Source organism: Apodemus sylvaticus, chromosome 4, assembly GCF_947179515.1.
Source record: "Apodemus sylvaticus chromosome 4, mApoSyl1.1, whole genome shotgun sequence".
Classification (NCBI taxonomy): domain Eukaryota; kingdom Metazoa; phylum Chordata; class Mammalia; order Rodentia; family Muridae; genus Apodemus; species Apodemus sylvaticus.
In genome coordinates this window covers 45,710,614-45,723,053 of record NC_067475.1, presented here as the reverse complement: position 1 = coordinate 45,723,053, position 12,440 = coordinate 45,710,614, and positions in this window count along the sequence as shown.

Sequence of the window (12,440 nt, the reverse complement as noted above, 5' to 3'; positions counted from 1 at the left end):
ACATATATGTTACATATCAGGGCCTCTAGAAGAGCAGAACAGGCAATGCTTTGAACCACTTAGCCATATCTCCAGCTCCTCCTTTTTTCTTTTACAGTATTTTGTTTCATTTTTAGAATGTATCACTATTTTAATAGTTGATCAAATATTTCACCCATATAAGTTTCCATTTTTAGACAAGGAAATGAATTGATGAGTTGAGCTAAAATGTTCTTCCTCACACTTCATGGGGAGCCGATCTTCTCCCAGCACTTCCTCCTGTCAGCACCTACCATGCTTCCAAAGCTATATATGATGAATTCTGATGAAGACTTTCTCTTTTGGAGAAAGGAATATGTCCTCATACAATCTTTTCAAGTGCTTTGAATAGGTTGATGGCTTGGAAATCATACTGCTGAATGAAAATTAAATAAACTTGATGACCTTATAGATAACTGCCACACAAATACTCCAAGGAGAATGCTTGGCTATGGGCGCCCAAAACCAACTTAGAAACTACTTTCTTCTTTGATAGCTGAGAAGCTGACAGATTGAATAATGATGTCAAGTGTACTTTGGGGCATTTTTTCCAGGTTATTGGTGCTGTGAAATATTCTGTCTTGAAATGTCAGACAGCTGCTTTTTCAGTGGGTGCCCTTTTTCAATGGAACAAGATTTCCATTGAAAACATTCACACTCTGGGAAGCATATTAAACTGTTTCTTCACTGCTATTTTGATGAAGGTCTCCAGTTAGCATACTTCAAACAACTTTCAACATCGATGTCCTCTTTTGTCCCAGATGTGAATTATTCACATGGTGACAATGGGTAGAGCATAGTTCTTAATTTAAGTGTAACTCCTGGTGGCCTCAATGTTGTGGGTAGTTTTGCAAAAATTTTTTTTTCTTCCAAGTTCTATATAGATGGCCCCTAAACTTGTTGTAGTTTGCAGTTAAGTGTTAGATTAATTTACTTCTTCATGAGTGAGAGTGTTGAGAAACATGGGCTCAGAAATTGGCTATTTTTTCTTTGTTGTTACATTATGCAAATGTTTCCCATGTACCTTACTGAAGAGCACTGAAAAGAAGCCAAATAAAGTATTAAGTGGCCACATCTGGCAGTCTAAACATTCCATCATTCTTGATTTTTGTCTCTCAGACTTAGTCTCTAAGTCTTTTGACTTTCCAATAAATGGTGGTCCTTTTCTATTATTCTTGCCACGGACATCAATTAATACATAGTTTCTGATATAATGACAGAACCAGCTGACATGCCAACATGGATCTGGGAAATTTTTCTAGATCTCCACCCCTAGATAAAATGTTACAGTAGATCAATGGCTGTTGAGAGAGGGTAAGATACATATATGTATTACATATATACATCTATATGTATATATGGTATATATTACATGTATTGTATATATGCCATATATTATATATGCAATATAAATTATGAGTGAAAGTATTGAGGATATGTGTGTATATATGTGTAACAAGAATAAAGAAATGTGTGTTTGAAAGAGAATGGGGGCACAGGAGGAGTTGGAATGAAAAAGAGGAAGAGGAAAATTGATGTAAATTTATTCCTCATGTATGAAATGAACAAAAATATACATTAAAATAAAAGTCATTGGGATGTTTCCCCTGAAGTCCAAATTCTTACACCCACTTTTAAATTTCCTCCACTATACTCCCATGTCTCCAGCACCTGTTGGTGCCTCTCTCTGTAGATGTGTGTCCCCACAACAATAAGCTTCTTTAAACCATTTGTATGCTATGATTATTTTGCTTTCATGACTCCCCACATCTTATTCTCTCAGAAGTGAACTCAGATGCTACACATATGAATTCTCTCTACTCTCTTTAGTCTCTCAATGACCTCTCTCTCCAAACACTCAACTGTATAATATAAAACTTCACTATGAACTATTATTAGAAAAATATCAATGTTATTTTTCTTTTATCCAACTCTTCTTTTCAATTTCTTCTCTCACAATTTTGATTTGTCACCGTTTCCATGATATGGTAAGAGCTACTTATTTAATTCCCCTAATTTCAAAAATTTCCTTTTCTGATCAAGCTGGTAACTTTGCACCATGGAATTTTTCCTAAGGTCCAGTAATGGTTGGGCTGCTCCTTTGTTCAAATGTTTAAGAAAGGGCTGAGAAGAAAATTTAATGGGTAAACAGCTAGATGCATACGTCTGAGGAGCTGAGATCAGATCTTCAGACCTAACATAAAAGCTATACATGGCAACCAGCATCTGTAATCCCAGCCCTGGGGATGCAGAGAGACACAGATCCCCAGTAGTTCCATGGCCAACCAGTCTATCTAGCTACTCAATGACCTTCAGGTTCACTGACAAGATCCTGTTTTAAAAAGTAGGGTGAAAAGTGACAGAGTAATACACTTATTATTGACCTTTGGCCTCCATATACATGTGCATTCACAGTATGCACATGCTCATTCACATAGCATACAGTCATATTAAAAACACTCAACCAATCTGTTAGAAACAAAGAAAACAGTCTGGAAAGATGGCTCAACTCTTCCTGCTGCCTTTCACTTTGGATGGAGAACTCTAACCTACATGCCAGCATCATGTCTGCCTAGATGCTACCATGCTTCAAACAGGATGACAATAGACTAAACCTCTGAACTAACTCTCAGCTACTTTTCAAGTACCATGTCTGCCTCTATGCCACTTGATGACAATGAACTAAACCCCTGAATGAAATCCCTAAATGCTTTCTTTATAAGAGTAGCTGTGTGGTTTCTGTATGTGCCCAGAGCTGAGCCTGGGCCATAGCACTTCTTACCCAAATATCGATTATCAACAGGAGAGAGCAGGTTTCCCAGGAGTGCTGGCACACTTGTGAACACAGGTAACACCACCACTTCTGCTCAAATTCCTGGACCAAGAGGGACCTGCCCAGAGTTATCAGGAACCAAGGAGCAGCCAGGGACAGGATCCTTCAGGTTTCCCTCTGCATCCTGGAGCTGACCCTGTGCCACAGCTTTTCATATCCAAATTTAGCCAGGAGAGAACTGGTCTCCCAGAAGTACTGACACCCAGGCTTGCAGGAGGGACAAGGCACAGTCAGAGACAGCAATAGCAGCTAATATCAGACATATACAGATGGCAGAAGAAAAGGGCAAGAACATAAGCAACAAAAAACCAAGGCTACCTGGCATCATCAGAACCCACTTCTCCCACCACAGCGAGCCCTGGATACCCCAACACACCAGAAAATCAAGACTCTAATTTAAAGTCACATCTCATGAGGATGATAGAGGACTTTAAGAAGGACATAAATAACTCCCTTAAAGAAACACAAGAGAACACTGGTAAATAGGTAGAAGCCCTTAAAGAGGAAACACAAAAATCCCTTAAAGAATTTCAGGAAAACACAACCAAACAGGTGAAGGAATTGAACAAAACCATCCAGGATCTAAAAATGGAAACAGAATCAATAAAGAAATCACAAAGCGGGACAACCCTGAAGATAAAAAGCCTAGGAAAGAGATCAGGAGTCATAGATGCAAGAGTCACCAACAGAATATGAGAGATAGAAGAGAGAATCTCAGATGCAGAAGATACCACAGAAAACATTGACAAAACAGTTAAAAATGCAAAATGCAGAAAGCTCATAACCCAAAACATCCAAGAAATCCAGAACACAACAAAAAGACCAAACCTAAGGGCAATAGGTATAGAAGAGAGCAATATTCCCAAGTTAAAGGCCAGAAAATATCTTCAACAAAGATATTGAAGAAAACTTCCCCAACCAAAAGAATGAGATGCCCATAAATATACAAGAAACCTACAGAACTCCAAATAGATTGGATCAGAAAAGAAATTCCTCCCATCATATAATAGTCAAAACACCAAATACACAAAACAAAGAAAGGCTATTAAAAGAAATAAGGGAAAAAGGTCAAGTAACACATAAAGGTGGACCTATCAGAATTACAGCAGACTTCTCACCAGAGACTATAAAAGTTAGAAGATCCTGTACAGATGTCATACAGACCCTAAGAGAACACAAATGCCAGCTCAGGCTATGCTACCCAGCAAAAACTCTCAATTATCATAGATGGAGAAAACAAGATATTCCATGACATAAACAAATTTACACAATATCTTCCCACAAATCCAGCCCTACAAAGGATAATAGATGGAAAACACCAACACAAGGAGGGCAACTACACTCTTGAAAAAGCAAGAAAGTAATCTTTCAACAAATCCAAAAGAAGATAACCACACAAATATAATTCTATCTCTAACAACAAAAATAACAGGAAACAACAACCACTATTCTTTACTATCTCTTAACATCAATAGACTCAGTTCCCCAATAAAAAGACAGAATAACAGATTGGATATGTAATCAGGACCCAGCCTTTTGCTCCATACAGGAAACACATCTCAGTGTCAAAGACAGACACTACCTCAAAGTAAAAGGCTGAAAAACAATTTTCCAAGAAAATGGTCCTAAGAAACAAGCTGGAGTAGCCATTCTAATATCAAATAAAATTGACTTTCAACTAAAAGTTATCAAAAAATAAGGAAGGACACTTCATACTGGTCAAAGGAAAAAATCTACCAAGAAGAATTCCCAATTCTGAACATCTATGCTCCAAATGCTAGAGCACATACATTCATGAAAGAATCTTTAGTAAAGCTCAAAGCACACATTACACCTCACACAATAATAGTGGGAGACTGCAATACACCACTTTCATTAATGGACAGATCATGGAAACAGAAACTAAACAGAGACACAGTGAAACTAACAGAAGTGATGGACCAAATTGTTTTTAACAGCTATCTGTAGAACATTTCATCCTAAATCAAAAGAATATACCTTCTTCTCAGCACCTCATGACACCTTCTCCAAAATTGACCATATAATCCATCACAAAACCGTCCTCACCTGATACAAGTAAATTGAAATAATCCCATGTATCCTATCAGATCACCACAGATTAAGGCTGGTCTTCAATAACAACAAAAACAACAGCGAGCCCACATACACATGGAAGCTGAACAATGCTGTACTCAATAAGTTGGTCAAGGAAGAAATAAATAAAGAAATTAAAGACTATCTTAACAAAAACAATCAACAGATTCAATCCAATCCCCATCAAAATTCCAAAACAATATTTTAGACCTTGAAAGAGCAATTCTCAACTTCATATAGAAAAACAAAAACCCAGGATAGCCAAAACAATCCTGAGAAACAAAAGAACTTTGAGAGGAATTACCATCCCTGACCTCACACTGTACTACAGAGCAATAGTGATAAAAAAAACATTATGTTATTGATACAGAAACAGACACCTTGGTCAATGGAATTGAATAGAAGATCCAGAAATAGACTCACACATCTACAACACTTTATTTTGATAAAGGAGCCAAAATCCATGCAATAGGAAAATGAAAGAATCTTTAACAAATGATCCTAGAATAACTGGATGTCTACATGCAGAAGAATGCAAATAGATTTATACTTATTACCCTGCACAAAACTTAAGTCCAAGTAGATCAAGGAACTCAACATAAAGCCAGATACACTAAATTTCATAGAAGAGAAAGAGGGGAATACCTATGTACACATTGATACAGAAGAAAATTTCCTGAACAGAATACCAATGGCTCAGCGCTAAGATGAATAATTGATAAATGGGACCTCATGACACTGCAAAGCTTCTGTAAGTCAAAAGACACTGTCAATAGGACAAATCTGTAGTTCACAGATTGGGAAAGGATCTTCACCAATACTACATCTGACAGAAGTCTAATATCCAAAATACAAAGAGCTCAAGGAATTAGACATTAACAACTCAAATGACCCAATTTAAAATGGGGTCCAGAAGTAAACAGAAAATTCTCAACAGAGGAATCTTGGATGGCTGAGACGTACTTAAAGAAATGTTCCAGGTCCTTAGTCATCAGGGAAGCACAAATCAAAACAAATATAAGGTTCCATCTTACACCCATCAGAATGACTAAGATCAAAAGCTCATAAGATAGCACATGCTATCTAGGATGTGGAGAAAGAGGAACACTCCTCTGTTCTTGGTGGAATTGCAAGCTGGTACAACTACTTCCAAAATCAATTTGGCAGTTTCCCTGAAAACTGGGAATACTACCTCATAACCAAGCTATCCCATTCCTGTGCATATACCCAAAGGATACTCTAACATATTACAAAGACACTTGCTCAATTATGTTCATGGAAGCCTTACTTGTAATAGCCAGAAACTAGACACAACCTAGATGTCCCTCAACTGAAGAATGGATAAAGAATATGTGGTACATTTACACAATGGAATACTATTCAGCTATTAAAAACCACAATATCATGAGTTTTTCAGGCAAATGGATGGAACTTGAGAATATCATCCTGAATGAGGTAACCCAATCCCAGAAGGACATGCATGATGTGTATTCATAAGTTGCTATTAGCCATTAAATACAGGTACCATGTTAGACTTCACAGACCCAAAGAAACTGAACAAGAAGGAAGGCCCAAGGGAAGAAGCTTGCATCTCACTTAGAAGGAGGTAATAAAATAGTCATAAGAGGCAAATGGAGGGAGGCTACTGGGAAGAAGGAGGATGGGGATTGGAATGGGAATGGGAATGGGGGTTTCAAGATCATGTAGGAAGGATAGAAGAGATGGCTGGGTGGCCATGAAAATGAGTGGAGATCTGCAACTGATGGGGCTAAAGAGCTGGGAGTGGCATCTCCAGGACAAGATGGAGACCTGGGATAAAGGAGGCACCTAGGAATCAATGGGGGTGATCTTAGCTGTGACTCACTACGCTGGGGACATGGAACCTGAAGAGGCTACATCCTATATCTAGGCAGGAACCCCAGTAGAGTGATAGAAGGATCAACCCACTCAGAGAACTTTCAACCCCAAATTTATCCTGTGCAGAAAAAATTTAGGTATGGGGGATGGGTCAGAGACTGAGGGAACGGCTAGCTAATAACCAGTCCAACTTGAGACCCATCCCCTGGGCAAACACCCCATTCCTAGCACTATTAATGACACTCTGTTATGCTTGCAGACAGGGGCATGTTGTCCTCTGAGAGGCTTCACACAGCAGCTGACTCAGGCATATGTAGACACCCACAGCCAATGGTGCATGGAGCTTGGGAACTCTTATGGAAGAATAGGAGAAGGGGTTGTGAGCCCAAAGGGGATAGGAACTTCACAGGAAGACCAACAGAATCAACTAACCTAGACCCTTGGAGCTCTCAGAGTCTAAACTACCAACCAAAGAACTTACACAGGCTGGACCTAGGCCTTCCTGAACATTTGTAGCAGGTATGCAACTTGGCCTTCATGACAGTCCCAAACAACTGGAATGGAGGCTATCCCAAAATCTGTTGCCTGTATGTGGACTATGTTCTGCTAGCCAGGCTTCCTTGTCTGGCTTCGGTGGAAGAACTACCCAGCCTCGCAGAGACTTGAAGTGCCGGGGGTGGGACGGCTATCTACAGAGGGGGGTTACCTGCTCAGATGAGAAGTATAAACCCATTCAGAGAACGTTCAACCCCAAATTAATATGAAAAATGTTTAGTTCGTTTTTTTCCTTTTGAACCATTAGGATAATGTTTTAAACATTATGTGTTAAAATTTGATTGAATCCTTATTGACTATAAATCCCTTAATTTTCATCTTCTAGTAATGTCTCAAACCCTTTAGGCACTGAAAAGATCCTGTTCTTTAACAAAGGTGTTGGGCTGCATGTATAGCTATCTTAGATACATTTGACCATGTGCTACAGGGTTGTCATGCATAAATTGTCACTGTAATAGGTATAACATAGGAACAATAGAACAATTCTGAAGGAACAGACATTGGTTAGCTTAGGGTATCATATTTTTATTCTCCTTGGATAAATAACACCCTCCCCCATTCTTTATGAGCATTTTCAACTCTCACAAGAAGTGTTAAAAGAGCCTGACATCTGCAACCGATAAATCATTTTAATTAGCTCAGGGTGGCTCCTGTTCTGGCTTTCAGTTAACTATCCACCGGTTGGTAGTTTGAAGTTAGGCTATAATTAGTCCAACATGAAAGTTCTGAGCCGCTCTTTAGAGCTGCTAAGAAAAATATTCTAATAAAATATATCTAAAACCTCTTTTCCCTGCCCAGTGTCTAGGAATTACATCTTCTCTTTCTTTTTTTAAATTTATTTATGCATTTTTTACACTCCATATTTTATCCTCCCCCATCCACCCTTCCACTGTTCCACATCCCATAGCTCCTCCCCACACCCCTGTCTACACGTGGATGTCCCCACCTGATGTGACCCCTAAACTCCCTGGGGCCTCCAGTCCCTTGAAGGTTAGGTGCATCATCTCTGAATGAACACAGACCTGGCAGTCCTCTACTGTATGTGTGCTAGGGGACTCATCTCGGCTGGTGAATACTACCTGGTGTTTGTTGGTCCAGTGTTTGAGAGATCTCAGAGGTCCACATTAATTGAAACTGCTGGTCCTCCTACAGGGTCGCCCTTCTCCTCAGCCTCTTTCAGGCTTTCTCTAATTCAACAACAGGGCTCAGCTGATTCTGTTCATTGGTTGGGTGCAAATATCTGCATCTGATTCTTTCACCTGCTTATTGGGTCTTCTGGAGTGTGGTCATGCTAGGTCCCTTTTTGTGAGCACTCCATACCCTCACTAATGGTGTCAGGCCTAGGGGCCTCCCCTTGAGCTGGATCCTGCTTTGGGCCTGTCACTGCACCTTCTTATCCTCAGACTTCGCTCTATTTCCATCCCTGTAATTCTTTCAGATAGGAACAATTATGGGTTAGAGTTGTGACTGTGGGATCGGCCCCCTCCCTCCTCTGCTGGAGGTGGGCTTTACAAGTTCCCTCTCCCCACTGTTGGGCATTTCATCTAGGGTCCCTCCCTTTGAGTCCTGAGAGTCTCCCCCCACCCCCCGTCCTCTGGTGCATTCTGGAGGGTTCCCCCCAACCTTCTACCTTCTGAGGATGCCTATTTCCATTCTTTTCTGCTGACCGAGCCCACAGAGCTTCAGTCTTTTCCCCTCACCCAACACCAGATCAGGTTCACCTTCCCCACACTCTTCCTCAGTCACTTTCCCTCCTAGTTCCCTCCCTCCATCCCCACTTGTGGTTGCTTTGTTCTCCATCCCAAGTGGGACTGAGGCATCCTCACTTGGGTACTTCAGCTTGTTGACCTTTTTGAGTTCAGGGGACTGTATCTTGGGTATTGGGTATTCTGTACTTTCTTTTTCTCTGCTCATATCCACTATTTGTGAGTACATACCATGCAAGTCCTTTTGGGTCTGAGATATCTCATTCGGGATATTTTCTTGTTCCATCAATTTGCCTGCAAAACTCAGGATGTTCTTATTCTTAATAGCTGAGTAATATTCCATTGTGTAAATGAACCACATTTTCTGTATCCATTCTTTTGTCAAGGGACATCTAGGTTGTTTCCTGCTTCTGACTATTACAAATGTGGATGCTATGAACATAGTGGACCATGTGCTCCTGTGGCAAGGTGGAGCATCTTTTGAGTATATTCCCAAGAGTGGTATTTCTGGGTCTTCAAGTATATCTATTTCCAACTTTCTGAAGAACCTCCAGATTGATTTCCAGAGTGGTCGTACCAGATCCCACCAGCCATGGAGGAGTGTTCCTCTTTCTCTACATCCTCACCAACATGTGTTGTCACCTGAGGTTTTGGTTTTAGTCATTCTGATTGGTGTAAGGTGTAATCTCAAGTGTAATGTTTTAATTTGCATTTCTTTGATGTCTATGGACTTTGAACATTTCTTGAGGTGCTTCTCAGCCATTTTAGATTTCTCAGTTGTAAAATCTTGGTTTAGGTCTATACCCCATTTTTTGATTGGGCTGTTTGAATTTTTGGTGATTAGCTTCTTGAGTTCTTTATACATTTTGGATATTAGTCCTATATTGGATGTGGGGTTAGTGAAGATTTCTTAAATGTTGTTTTGAAAATTATCCTAACTTCTACTGCAGACTCACTTGCCTTATGAACCTCCCAGGTTTATCTTCAGACTACAAAAATTTACAATAGTTTCTACATCACACTTGCCGGTTATCTCCTTTAATTTATGCATATCCATGTGTACATGTAGCCTTTTCAAACATCGTCCCACCTGCAGATTACTTAGCCCTGTAACTCTTTTGTGAGGTGCAACTATTATTTTATTTTCATAATAAATTATAATTTATGTCAGTTTTTTTGCTTGACTGTTATGGTGCTAATAATTATGTGCCACAAACAGTTCTAAGAAAAAGCAGGGAAGAGATAGATCCCACTGTTATTTTGAAAAGAATTAATAAAATATCCTCATGGCAATGAAACTGTGGAGAAAGCAGGGGTTTTTTCCCCTCCTCTTCCTCCTCCTCCTTCTTTTTCCTCTTCCTTCTTCTTCTCTTTCTTCTTCTTCTTCTTCTTCTTCTTCTTCTTCTTCTTCTTCTTCTTCTTCTTCTTCTTCTTCTTCTTCTTCTTCTTCTTCTTCTCTTCTTGTCTTCTTTTTCTTCTTCTCTTCTTTTCTTCTTTCTTCTCTTCCTGTCTTCTTTTTCTTCTTCTCTTCTTTTTTCTTCTCTTCTTTTTCTTTTTCTTCTTCTTTTTTTCTTTTTCTCCTTCTTCTCTTCTTCTTTTTCTTCTTCTCTTTTTCTTTTTCAGCTTTTCTTTTTTTTCTTCTTCTCTTCTTCTTTTCTTCTTTCTTCTTCTTCTCTTCTTTTTCTTTTTCTTTTTCTTCTTTTTCTTCTGCTTTTCTTCTCTTCTTCTTCTTCTTCTTCTTCTTCTTCTTCTTCTTCTTCTTCTTCTTCTTCTTCTTCTTCTTCTTCTTCTTCTTTTTCTTTTCTTCTGTGGTATGCAATAGAAGGCCTTATGAGTCAACAATGGGTATTCAGGGCAGTGTGGTCACAGACTAGAAGGTCTTGTGAAAGCACCTGAGGCAAGATCATACTTAATGTTAGAGTATCATTGATTTCATAATAAAATACAATTGATTGTTTAATAATATAGCAAATACATAAAACTATACTTTGCATTATTTATGTCATTACTCCACAGATAGGTATTTATTGATAGTTGAAAGGAAAGTGGTTTCATGCAGAATTTACCTTGAAGGACCAAAGCTACACAGATTTGACTTGATGGATACAGTAGAATCACATCAGTTGGAATATCCTGTATACCTCTCTGCCAATATGGAGGTGGTTCTCACTTAAACACTGGTACAGAACTGTGTATGGTTACTTTGTAACTGAGTAAGCTTTTAGTTGCAAATTCTTTTTGAATTGAGAAAACTTGCCCCCAAACACTGATTGATATGAGATCCTAGAAAATGGAAACAGTGACTCACAGAGCTAATAAGGTAGAACATTGAATTGAATGAGGCTTCTAATAAGAGTCCCAATATTCAATGGGCATTACCGTTGTTCAGAGATGGCTTCAAAGTCAGTGGGAGTCTATCAGAATGGCTTCTCACAAGCTTCATAAATAGCTTCAGGAAAAAATAACATTCTTTTGATGACAAGTCTCTACAGGTGTTGCTGGCGGCATGCCCTGGCCTTTAGGATCAGGTGAGGTGGGACACAGCATCAGACGAAGATCAAAGACTGATGATCTCTGGCCTTGTAACTCTTTTTATTATTTTGTGCTAATAAGTGCAGGTTTCTTTTCTCTTTTACTATTCTGTGCTAATAAGCACTAATTTCTTATAATTCTGTGGCTGATTTCTAGTAATCAACTTCTGCTGGCTGCAGCAGGGAATTGAGGAGAAAAAAGGCTTAACTGCTTTAATTGCTAGGGCTCTTTTCTCTCCAGCCCAAGTGTCCCTCGATGGCTAGGAGAGAGGCTTGGAAAACATCAAATCTTTGTAAACTAGAGAGAAAGCAAAGCAAAGAATAGAAAAGCAAAAAAAAAAAAAAAGAGAGAGAGAGAGAGAGAGAAGGAAAAGAAGAATTACCCAGTACATAGAAAACACATAGTCTGGAGGAAGCAGAGAAAGAAAAGTTCCAACTAACTTTTATTCACATATGCAGGAAAAACACACATTCTGGATGAAGCTAAAGAAGGATATACCTACTTTAAGTATACATATACATGCATGCATATGTACATACATATGTGCATGCATGCATACATATGTACATATATACACATTGGTAGATGAAGCAAAGCTCCAATAACTTCATATACATATACATATTTGGTGGATGAAGCAAAAATCCATACAGTAAGCTCCAACAATGCTTTATTTTTGGTTTCTCTGTATATATACTGTAAGAATTACTCATACAGCTTTCAGGCAGAACTGTTACAGTAGGATAATTGATCACATGAATTTCTAAATACTTTTACTTTCCAATAAGTTCAGAATAATTTTAAGGGACTAACTCATGCCATACATCAATAAGGTTTAAAGAGTT